The sequence below is a fragment of the Malaclemys terrapin genome, chromosome 11 (assembly GCF_027887155.1).
Source record: "Malaclemys terrapin pileata isolate rMalTer1 chromosome 11, rMalTer1.hap1, whole genome shotgun sequence".
NCBI classification, from domain to species: Eukaryota; Metazoa; Chordata; order Testudines; family Emydidae; genus Malaclemys; species Malaclemys terrapin.
The window spans coordinates 10,922,169-10,934,615 of NC_071515.1; the positions used below are offsets into that span (position 1 = coordinate 10,922,169).

At 52.9% G+C, this 12,447-nt stretch overlaps 1 long non-coding RNA gene across 1 annotated transcript; it reads left to right on the forward strand.

Annotated features, from left to right (window-relative positions):
- The first annotated feature begins 1,158 nt into the window (after positions 1-1,158).
- On the forward strand, positions 1,159-11,910 carry LOC128845655 (uncharacterized). The gene is made up of 2 exons (XR_008446694.1): positions 1,159-1,247; positions 11,550-11,910. It is a non-coding gene; the product is annotated as an uncharacterized LOC128845655 (long non-coding RNA).
- The last annotated feature ends 537 nt before the right edge of the window (positions 11,911-12,447 follow it).

Sequence of the window (12,447 nt, forward strand, 5' to 3'; positions counted from 1 at the left end):
TGAGGGGGATGTCGGGGCTCTAGGGAGCGGGTGGGGGAGGGGAGGGGAGGGGGGCTCAGGGGGGCGTCGGTGCTCTAGGGAGCGGGTGGGGGAGGGGAGGGTGGCTCAGGGGGGCGTCGGGGCTCTAGGGAGCGGGTGGGGGAGGGGAGGGGATGGGGGCTGAGGGGGGTGTCGGGGCTCTAGGGCGCGGGTGGGGGAGGGGAGGGGATTGGGGCTGAGGGGGTGTCGGGGCTCTAGGGAGCGGGTGGGGGAGGGGAGGGGAGGGGGGCTCAGGGGGATGTCGGGGCTCTAGGGAGCAGGGAGCGGGTGGGGGAGGGGCTGAGGGGGCCCCACGGGCGCAGACTCGGGCGGGGGGGCGGGGCCGGGCTGCTCGTGGCGCGCGGAGGCGCGAAGGCGACACGCGACTGAGAACAGCAGAGACCGGCTGGGAGGGAGGAGGAATCCCACAATGCACCGGGGCTGGCAGGAGCCACATGGAACGGCCCTGCGCTCTGGCGCCTCTGACCTTCTCCTAATGGCGTCCTGAGCGGTGCACTCACTTCCGCTTCCAGCCTCGCCCTGGGTAGAGGAGTTTCAGGGGCGGGGGCTCTGGGGAGGCGAAAGGGCGTTGCAGTGGGCGGGGCATGTGGCGGCTCGGGGGGTGGGGCAGGCGATCAGGGTTGAGGCCAGGCCCCCGGGCGAGGCGGGGCCGGAGCAGGGGCGGGGCCGGGGCAGAGCGGAGGGGGCTGCGGGCGATCCAGTGGCGGGGACAGAGCAGGGGGAGATGAGCCGGAGAAGGGACGGGCGGGGCAGGAGGCCCACAAACTTCCACCCACACACTGACCTCCACTGCCCACCACAACCTTCCACCCACACACACCCCCAACTCACACTCACCTCCACTGCCCCCCACAAACTTCCATCCCCACCCCCACCCACACATTCACGTCCACTGCACCCACAAACTTTCACCCACCACCACCCACACCCTCACCTCCACTGCCACCACAAACTTCCACCCCCACCCTCACCTCCACTGCCCCCACAAACTTCCACCCCCACACACTCACCTCCACTGCGCCCCATAAACTTCCACCCTCACACTCCTCCCCCACTCCCCAACACACCCATACATACTCTCCACCAACACACACACACACTCCACTCCCCCCACAACCTCCCTCCCCCATGCACACACACTGCTGTGGACTGTAGTGTCACTGTTCAGCAATGTCAGCTGGTCGTGTTACTGACGGCTACTTTAAAAGGTCAGTTAAAAGTGTCACTTTTGCCGTACACTGTGCATCTGCAGGAAGTTTTATTTAAATTGTAGGATTCTTTTAGTAAAATCAGTTTCTCTCCTTGCAAGCCACTTCTGAACATTTGTGTGCATTTATAGTAAAGCTACTTAACTGTGGTCAGTGTATCAAACAATTGTGATTAACACAAAAACCAGAAAGACGGAATTAATTTTTAAGAAATGGAAAGGACAAAACTCAGAAAATACTAAATTGGACAATCCCCAATAATAAAAGAGATATCATAGGGCCCTACATACTGGGTAGAGACTCCAGGATCCGGGCTATAGCACCCAGGGCGGAGGGGGGAATGGAGGACTCCGGGCTTGTGGTCCAGGTTCAAGCCACCAAGAGAGATGAAGGGAAGAGACCTGGTCTTTGGCTGCCATGGGAGGGGGTCAGGACTCCAAGCTTCAGCCGCTGGGGAGGTGGAAGGGAGTGGGGGGTCTGGGCTCTGCGACTCATCCACTGGAGAGCAGGGAGGGAGGTTGGGGCTCTGGACTTCAGCCACAAGAGGGGTGAGGGGGTCAGTGCTCCAGGCTTCAGTCACTGGGGTGACAGCCCCTCCCCCAGTGCACTGGCCCCCAGACCCTTTCACCTGCTCCGCCAGAGTGAAACCCAGTCCAGCGCATCCCGCTGCAGCTCGCAGCCCCACCATCACCTGGTCCTGCTCCGGGCAGCTGTCAAGCTCCTTGAATTCAAGTTTGTAAACTACTTTGTGACTCCCCAGGTACAATGTGATATATTCTGTACATGAAAGTATCAGTCCTTTGTGCATCCCCTCCCAGAAATCAAAATTCCTAGAGATTTTGGCCCAGTCTCTCAGTGTTGCTAATGGTACCAGCCTCTGTCTGTATGTGTGTGTGTGTGTATGCATAAGTTTATTGTGATGTCATGTGACAAGAGCAAAGACCGTTCTGGTTCAGCATTCTTGTCCTGCCTTCAGTCTGCCAACTTGCTTGGTTGACAATGGCAGGTGAACCCAGGAGCTGATAGACGTGTACTATCCATCTGTCAACAACTTCTTGAATCAGCTATTTCCACAGGTTTTCGAAAGAAGATGAGATTTTACAAAAGGTAATTCCCAGATTCTTTTCCTGCTCCTTAGATCACACTTGACAGGTTGGTGCCTCTTTCATAGATTCTAGGACTGGAAGGGACCTCGAGAGGTCATTGAGTCCAGTCCCCTGCCCTCATGGCAGGACCAAATACTGTCTAGACCATCCCGGATAGATATTTATCTAACCTACTCTTAAATATCTCCAGAGATGGAGATTCCACAACCTCCCTAGGCAGTTTATTCCAGTATTTACTGAACAAGTTTTCTCCCTCCTCCTTATGACACCCTTTTAGATACCTGAAAACTGCTATCAGGTCCCCTCTCAGTCTTCTCTTTTCCAAACTAAACAAATCCAATTCTTTCAGCCTTCCTTCATAGGTCATGTTCTCAAGACCTTTAATCATTCTTGTTGCTCTTCTCTGGACCCTCTCCAATTTCTCCACATCTTCCTTGAAATGTGGTGCCCAGAACTGGACACAATACTCCAGTTGAGGCCTAACCAGTGCAGAGTAGAGCGGAAGAATGACTTCTCATGTCTTGCTCATAACACACCTGTTAATGCATCCCAGAATCATGTTTGCTTTTTTTGCAACAGCATCACACTGTTCACTCATATTTAGCTTGTGGTCCACTATAACGCCTAGATCCCTTTCTGCCGTACTCCTTTCTAGACAGTCTCTTCCCATTCTGTGTGTGTGAAACTGATTGTTCCTTCCTAAGTGGAGCACTTTGCATTTGTCTTTGTTAAACTTCATCCTGTGTACCTCAGACCATTTCTCCAATTTGTGCAGATCATTTTGAATTATGACCCTATCCTCCTAAGCAGTTGCAATGCCTCCCAGTTTAGTATCATCTGCAAATTTAATAAGCGTACTTTCTATGCCAATATCTAAGTCATCGATGAAGATATTGAACAGACCCGGTCCCAAAACAGACCCCTGCGGAACTCCACTTGTTATAGCTTTCCAGCAGGATTTGGAACCATTAATAACTACTCTCTGAGTACGGTTATCCAGCCAGTTATGCACCTGCCTTATAGTAGCCCCATCTAAGTTGTATTTGCCTAGTTTATCAATAAGAATATCATGCGAGACCCTATAAAATGCCTTACTGACTGAAGTCTAGGTATACCACATCCACCGCTTCTCCCTTATCCACAAGACTCGTTATCCTATCAAAGAAAGCTATTAGATTGGTTTGACATGATTTGTTCTTTACAAATCTATGCTGGCTATTCCCTATCACATTACCACCTTCCAAGTGTTTGCAGATGATTTCCTTGATTACTTGCTCTTCCCTGACACAGAAGTTAAACTAACTGGTCTGTAGTTTCCTGGGCTGTTTTTATTTCCCTTTTTATAGATGGGCACTATATTTGCCCTTTTCCAGTCCTCTGGAATCTCTCCTGTTTCCCATGATTTTCCAAAGATAATAGCTAGAGGCTCAGATGCCTCCTCTATTAGCTCCTTGAGTATTCTAGGATGCATTTCATCAGGCCCTGGTGACTTGCAGGCATCTAACTTTTCTAAGTGATTTTTAACTTGTTCTTTTTTTATTTTATCTTCTAAACCTACCCCCTTCCCATTAGCATTCACTATGTTAGTCATTCCTTCAGACTTCTCGGTGAAGACCAAAACAAAGAAGTCATTAAGCATCTCTGCCATTTCCAACTTTCTTGTTACTGTTTCTCCCTCCTCACTGAGCAGTGGGCTTACCCTGTCCGTGGTCTTCCTCTTGCTTCTAATGTATTGTGGAAGCAGAGAAAGAACGGACAGGAAGGGGATTGCAATGCCTGACAGTTTGTTAGCAAGAGTTAGGCTAACTGTAACCCTAATAACGGGAGATTTGTAGAAGCGAGGATTGTGTGAGGCGAGTGGAAAGAACTGTGTGAGAAGTTGTTGCGACCTTGTGTAGATAATGTGTAGATAATATTGTATGTAGACTAGAGTCTAAACAAGTGAGGAAAATAAGGTATCAGGATGGCCTATGTATAAACAAAATGCAGCTGTTGCTCATTATTGTCTGTAACAAAAGGTATAAATGCTTGCTGTAATTGTTTACCTGAGAGAGACCTGCCTAGGAGAGGGAGACCCTGTGTCCTAGTGCACTCTCTCCCTCTATGCAATTGATAGAGAGAAAATAAAGTATCTGACTTTGCTGTACCCAACCAAAGAGTGAGAACTGTGTTTTTCTCCGACAGTATTGATAAAAAGTCTTCTTGTTTCCCTTTATTCCCGTAGACAGTTTGAGCTCATTTTGTGCCTTTGCCTTTCTAATCTTGCCCCTGCATTCCTGTGTTGTTTGCCTATATTTATCCTTTGTAATCTGTCCTAGTTTCCATTTTTTATATGATTCCTTTTATTTTTTAGATCATGCAAGATCTCGTGGTTAAGCCAAGGAGGTCTTTTGCAACATTTCCTATCTTTCCTACTCAGCGGAATAGCTGGCTTTTGGGCCCTTAATAGTGTCCCTTTGAAAAACTGCCAACTCTCCTCAGTTGTTTTTCCCCTCAGTTTTGATTCCCATGGGACCTTACCTATCAGCTCTCTGAGCTTACCAAAATCCGCCTTCCTGAAATCCATTGTCTCTATTTTGCTGTACTCCCTTCTACCCTTCCTTATAACTGTGAACTCTGATTTCATGACCTTCCCCGTCTACAACAACCCTCCCCAGCAGCTCCCCCAAAATCCCCTTCCTGAGCTGGATCCACCACAGCTATTTCCCTTCCCCAGCCCTTAGGAAGATGGGACGGTCTGGAGCAAAACTGGGTCATTATTCTGCAGCCTGTCAGGGCGAGAAGGGAAGTTCGTGGGGTTTCTGAATGAGTGTTAGTCCATTTCACACCCCGATTCCCCCAGGCTCTGTCCCTGTAAACAGACACTCTAGACTCTGCCATGCTGGGAAAAGCCTCAGTGACGTTATTACAGCACAGACCCGACCTCTCCCCTGGGACTAAACCCACCAGACGCTAATACACTCTCCTAGGAAAAGAGTCTCTGAGCCAAATGCCAGAAAAGAGCAGAATCAAAGGAGCCGCTTTGGGGGATCCCCCGACACTGTCCCCAGAACAGCCCATTCCCTCAGCAGCGCAGGGACCAGGCAGAGGCAGGAACTGGCTTTTCCTCTCTCTGCCCCTCACCTCTCCCAGGAAAGTCACTGCCCTGGGGGGCTGCAGGGAATGGAGCTGGGCAAGGCTGGGTGCCCGGAACCGCCCTCCCCACTGATTGCTCCAGCTGCCCCGTCCAGTCTCTCCCCTCTCCCCGCTGCATGAAGAGCCAGTTACTGTCCTGCATTCCCGTGGGCATTTCCTCGCCAATAGCTACAGCCACTGCTAACGGGGTGAGCCTGGGGGCGCTGGGCAGCAGCTCTGAGCCGCGCAGAAACTCCGGGGCAGGGATGGGGCGAGCAGGAGCCATTTCTGCAGTCACTTTCCAGTCTGGGCCCAGCACTTACCCCAGATCTCTCGTATCACCTGCAGTCTCTGGCTCAGGAGCTGATGCCAGCAGAGCCCAGGGGGGTGGGGGGAGGGTGTAAACTATTTCCCTGAATCAAGTCTCCTTCGGCAGCTCAGTCACCATTTCAGCTAGAGCAGAGCTGCGGTACCTGGGCACTGGGCCACCCGGGGCCTTTAACACCACAGCCCTGGGGAGGGGGTGCTGAGATGGACCATCCAGTGAGGAACACAAGTCCTTCTACCCTCCACCACACCCTAGTTTGGAACTGCTGCTGACGGCTCCCCCCACCCGTGGTAACTTTTATCCCCTCTGCCTCCCTCTATCTGGGGGTTTTCCCTTCTGCACCTACCGGACAGGGCAGGCCGCCCCCCCATCTGAACCCCTAATCTTATCCCAGTTTTGTTCCCTCTGCCCATCCCTCCCCTCCGATTTCCCCCCTTCAGGGGGATTTTCCCTGCCTTTGATTGCAGGGAGCAGATTCTGATGGCGCGTGAGGGCAGCAACTTGCAGACGTTACTGAGCATGTGATAAGAACATTAGAAGATAAGAACGGCCAGACTGGGTCAGACCAAAGGTCTACTAGCCCAGTGTCCTGTCTGTGAACAGTGGCCAGTGCCAGGTGCCCCAGAGGAAATGAAGAGATAGGAATCATCCAGTGACCCAGCCCCTGTCGCCCAATTCCCAGCTTCTGACAGACAGAGGCTAGGGACACATCTCTGCCCATCCCGGCTAAGCCATTGATGGACCTGTCCTCCATGAACCCATCTAGTTCCCCTTTGATCACAGGACTCTGCTCAGGAACAGTGAAGTTTCAAGTTCTAATAGGAAACAGCTTCTGATCCAAGGGCAGCTCCTCTTCCTCCTCCCCTCCCGTGGGGATGAGCAGCCCCCCCAACTGCCTCTCTGCCCCTGGCCTCCTTCAACCCATTGCCCCCTTCAGCCTCCCCCCAAATGTCCCCTTCCCCCATCTCCCCCTTCAGCCTCCTCCAACTGCCCCCCATCACCCCGTTCAGCCTCCGCCCAAATGTCCCCTTCCCCCATCTCCCCCTTCAGCCTCCTCCAACTGCCCCCCATCGCCCCGTTCAGCCTCCGCCAACTGTTCCCTTTCCCCCACCGCACCTGGTCACATTCAGCCCCCCATTGCCCTCTTCAGCCTCCCGCAACTTCCGCCCCCTGCCCTGGCTCCACCACTCTCAGGTTCCCTTCCCCACAACCATCTGCTTCCTTACCATGGGTAACAGGGGCAGAAAATGCTTTTGAAAAAAAACTTTTGCAAAGTAAAAATAAAACAAGCCAAGCAACCCCCTCCCTTGCTTTGTGCTGGGTGCCCAGCTGTGGGCTTGTGTGTGTGTGTGTGTGGGGGGGGTGTTGTTCTGAGCACACTCTGTTCAGGGAAGGGGTGGAGTTGGCCAAAGGGGCAGGTTGAATCTTTAGCAGAGAATTCCTTTCTCCATTCTGTTAGCTAAGCCTTGCTGTTAAATGTCAGCCGACGAATCCAGCATTTAAAGCAATCGGACTATAAATCCCCTGCCCTCTCGGTGGCTGTAGTTTTCACATCCTCTGCTCTTGTGATGTCACCACATGACACGGTGTCTTATTCCCATAGTGTCTTGTATATTAGATAGGAACTAAGTTTATAAGGTAAAAACTGAAGCATAACTCCTTCCCTTCCCCCTTTTGACTTAGGAAACATAAATCCTGTCCCATCCCCCAGTCCCAGCCCAGCCCCACAAGAGCTGCTGCGGCCAGGAGACAGCTGCTCTCTCACCTGGCCCTGCTGCGATGGTGAGAGAGACTGGGGGAGTCCTCTCTCTCCCTGGGACAACCTGCTCCCCAAACCCCTCATTCCAAGCCCCAGCCCAGAGCCCACACCTCCAGCCGGAGCCCTCACCCCCTGCACCCCAACCCTCTGCCCTAGCCCTGAGCCCCTCATTCCCTGCCCCATCTCAGAGGCCACACCCCCAGCCAGAGCCCTCACCCCCCTGCATCCCAACCCTCTGCCCTAGCCCTGAGCCCCTCATTCCCAGGCCCATCCCACAGCCCACACCCCAACCCTCTATCCCACTTCAGCCCCCTCCCACACTCCGAACCCTTCAGCCTCACCCCTGCCACACCCCATCCATGTGCAGAATGAATTTTGTTGTGTGCAGCAATATACAAGTGATGTGTCAAATAACAAAATTCCCATATTGGTGCACACCACAAAATTCATTCCGCACACGGACATAAAAAATTTGAGGAAACACTGCTCCTGACTTTCAACCTATCTGTCACATCTTGAATTTCATACAGTGACTGATCAGAATAAAGTACTCTCAAGTGAGCTACAGACCAACAGTGGTTCATAGTAATTATTCAGCAAGTATTTTAGAAGACCTCGACCATTAGAGGAAATCATGACCTGCTAAGAGACAATTAATGGAGAGAAGCAGCAAGATTAATCGCATATATTGGATTGGTTCTGACTTATTTGCCTGATTTGAAAAGAGGCCAAAAGGACCTGAGTCTCCTCGCTGGCGATAGCCCCCTGCTCGGCCAATCGGCACTGAGACTCTGAGGCGCGGGAGGCTGAGAGGTCTCACCAGATGTCCCAAAGGACGGCCCAGGTCACCATCAATGAGAGCACCCTCCATCCCATCCACACTCCACACACACCCCTCCTTGGTAGAGGGAGGGAAGCCGGGGAAAGGGGAAAAAGAAGCAAGAGAAGAGGAGAAAGGTAGGGTTACCATACGTCCGGATTTTCCCGGACATGTCCGGCTTTTTGGGCTCCAAATCCCCGTCCGGGGGGAAATCCCAAAAAGCCGGACATGTCCGGGAAAATCGGGACATGCGGGCGGCGGTGCTGGGCCGGGGGCCGGTGGGGCCGGGGGCGCCAAGCGCCGGGGGCCGGCGGGGCCGAGCACCGGCGGTGCCGGGGACCAGGGGGTCGGCGGGGCTGAGTGCCGGGGACCGGGGGTACCGAGCACCGGCGGGGCCGGGGAACAGGGGTCGCCGAGCGCTGGGGGCCAGCGGGGCCGAGCGCCGGGGGTGCCGGGGACTGGGGGCACCGAGGACCAGGGGGGCCGGGGGCATTCGGGGCCGAGCGCCAGGGGTGCCGGGGGCCGGCGGGGCCGAGCGCCGGGGGTGCCGGGGACCAGGGGGGCCGGGGGCCGGCAGGGCTGAGCGCCGGCAGTGCTGGGGACTGGGGACGCCGAGCGCCGGAGGCCAGCGGGGCCGAGCACCGGCGGTGCCGGGGACCGGCGGCACCGAGCGCCGGGGGCCGGTGGGGCCGGGGACCAGGGGCCGGCGGCGGCTAAGCGCCGGCGGAGCCGGGGGGGTGCTCAGCCGGGGGTCCGGGGTCCGGGCCGGGGGGTGCTGAGCGGGCCGGCGGGGCTGGGGGGTGCTGAGCGGGCCAGGGGTGTTCGGCCGGTGGCCCGGGGGCCGGGGGGTGCTCGGCCAGGGGTCTGGGGGCCGGGCTGGGGGGTGCTGAGCGGGCCGGCGGGGCTGGGGGGTGCTGAGCGGGCCAGGGGTGTTCAGCCGGGGGCCCGGGGGCAGGGCCGGGGACCGGCAGTGCTGGGCGGGCCAGGGGTGCTCGGCCAGGGGCCGGGCCCGGGGCCGGCACCCCAGGGCCCGAGCCGACCCACGCTGGAAACGCCGGGGGGGCAAGCCTGGGCTGTACCTCCTCCCCCCACACCCCCGCTTACCTGCTTCAGGCTTCCCGTGAATCAAATGTTCGCGGGAAGCAGGGGAGGGGGCGGAGTTGGGGCGGGGAACTTGGGGAAGGGGCGGAGTTGGGGCATGGGCGGGGCCGGGTCCTGGTGGAGTGTCCTCCTTTTGGAGGCTCAAAATATGGTAACTCTAGACAAGTGGTGACTTGGGGAGCTCCTGGGAAGTTGGCAGGAGATGGGGCTGAGCGGCTTTGAGTGAGTTAAGAGTAGTTTCAGGTTTTGCACCTGCCCAAGTGCCCCACCAGTGTTTGTGGTTTTATGATCACAAGCCCTGATGCTGCAATGAACCGCACAGACTCCAGTGGGGCTCAGCATGGATGTAGGGATCCACCCATGGGGTTTTCAGTGCAGGATCAAGGCCATGCTTTTCTGCTTCGCCTGGTCTGCTCTAATGAGTCTTACTGGCATTGTTGTGTTGGTTGGGGTGTGATTTTTACTAACGTAGATATGCCAGTAAAGCGGTAGTATGGACACAGTTATAATGGTGTTTATACTGGTATCATTCATCCCGGTCAGGGAAATCCAATAAGCACTTTTATACCAATATAAATATGTCCACACTAGAGGTTTTTGACAGTATAGCTCCTAGCGTAGACCTGGTCTACCCTTAAAATTTTTGCCAGTGTAGCTACGTTATCAAGCGTGGAAAAAATCACACCCCATAACTGACCTGATGGTGTTGGCAAAAGCACAAGTGTAGATGCAGTTATACAAGCAAAACCATGCTTTTGCTGATATCGTTTATTTCATTTAGGGAACTGATATAAGTTATACCAGCAAATGCACTCTTCCTGGTACAAACGGCACCTCCACTAAGATGGTTTGCTGGTATAGTTACACTGGCAGATCCTTTTCTAGCAGAGACAAGGCCGTAGCGTAGCCTTTATTAAACTGCTTCTCCTTTCATGTGCTGCTGTGTGAAAGATCCATGGAAAATAGCAGGTAGAGTGTGACCTGATTATACATGGAGTGTGGCTAAAAGCAGTCCACATACTGAAATAATAGAGATCTCCCCCCGCACGCTAATCTCAATTCTAATAATCTTAGGGCTTACTTGTAAATCACTAGGAACTACATTTTTATGCCTCAGTCCTGGAAAGATTTCTGCACGTGTGTACCATTACTCATGTGTATAATCTCATTGGATTACTCCTCTGACTAAAATTGTGCACATGTGTAAATCTTTCAGGACGTGGGCCTTAATAATTCCTGGAAATTTTCTGCTACTGAAAAGCTCTATGATTCTCTAAAAACAATGGTCACAGTACAGTAGTGTAGAATCCCAGCTCTCCTGTTGTGCAGTGCAAAGCGGGAAAATCAGGGATCTACTATGTATGACTGTGAACATGCACATCATGCTGTCCTTTGTCCTCATTCGCTACCAGAGCCAATCCTGCTAATAGGCAGGATTTGCCTGGTTAACAAGCAGATATTTACAAGAATTTCACTTCCTCATGAGGGACTGCACACCATGCCTGCATGTCTCTGCAATAACAATGAACCCAGTGCCCTGGGCTAGATTTGCATTCTAATAGAGCCTGGGAACCCCAGTCACAAATACAGTGCAGACAGGCAGGTCTCTGCCCCCAAAGAACTTACAGTTGAAGTGTAAGATGAGATAACAGATGGTGGGGGAGTACAAGGAAACATTGAGACCGTATTGGTGAACGTGATAGGCTATGGTCTCAGCGCCCTCGCTGCTGATAAGCACTACAGCACTGGTGCCTCATCAGCTGGGCAACTTATGTGGTAAGGTGGATAGGAGTCTTAGTGTGAAGGGGATATTTAACCATTGGAACAACTTGCCAAGGGCTGTAGCGGATTGCCCATCACTGGTAATTTTTAAATCAGGATTGGATGTTTTTCTGAAAGATCTGCTCTAGGGGTTATTTGGGGGAAGTTCTGTAGCTTGTGTTATACAGATCAGGCTAGATGATCACGATGGTCCCTTCTGGCCTTGGGATCTGACATTTAAGATGACTTTGGGGGAGGGGTGGTGTGTGGTACATAGCACTGAACGAGGTGACATGTATGTTTTGCTTTTCAGGTGTCCATTGTGGAAGGCATATAACCTCTCATGGGCTGGCGCTGAACTGCTGCACAGATCTTACGTGGTTTGATCACATTGTTCCTTGTGGACTCGAAGGGATGGGTGTCACCTCCCTGAGCGAAGAACTCCAGAGACATGTCACAGTTGATGAAATCACTGAGCCTTTTCTGGATGCTTTTGAAGAAGTGTTTCAGTGCACCCTAACTTCCCATGAGGAATCTATTGGATAAAGGGCTCCGAGTGCCTCACTTACCTGTGGAAATGTGAATATTTCTTTGGTGCTTTCATGGTGTTACTAGAAATCCAGCTTGCTTGTTCCATCTTCCTATCAGCAATTAAATACGTGTAACAAACTGTACTCCTCGCATTTGAAACATATTTCTTGCTTTTGTAAAAATGAGCTGCTGTGTCTTTAAGTATACATGGGTCTTTAAAAAAAGCAACGAGGAGTACTTGTGGCACCTTAGAGACGAAAAAATTTATTTGGGCATAAGCTTTCATGGGCTAAAACCCACTTCATCAGATGCATGGAGTGGAAAATACAGTAGGCAGGTATATATACACAGTACATGAAAAGATGGGAGCTGCCTGACCAAGTGGGGGGTCAGTGCTAACGAGACAATTCAATTAAAGTGATATGCCAACATTTTTATGGCTGACTTAGAACAATGCTTCCTCAGCTCTCGTCCCCTAACGCCCCTACTCTACTTGCACTACATTGATGACATCTTCATCATCTGGACCCATGGAAAAGAAGCCCATGAGGAATTCCACCAGGATTTCAACAATTTTCACCACACCATCAACCTCAGCCTGGACCAGTCCACACAAGAGATCCACTTCCTGGACACTACAGTGCAAATAAGCGATGGTCACATAAACACCACCCAATACC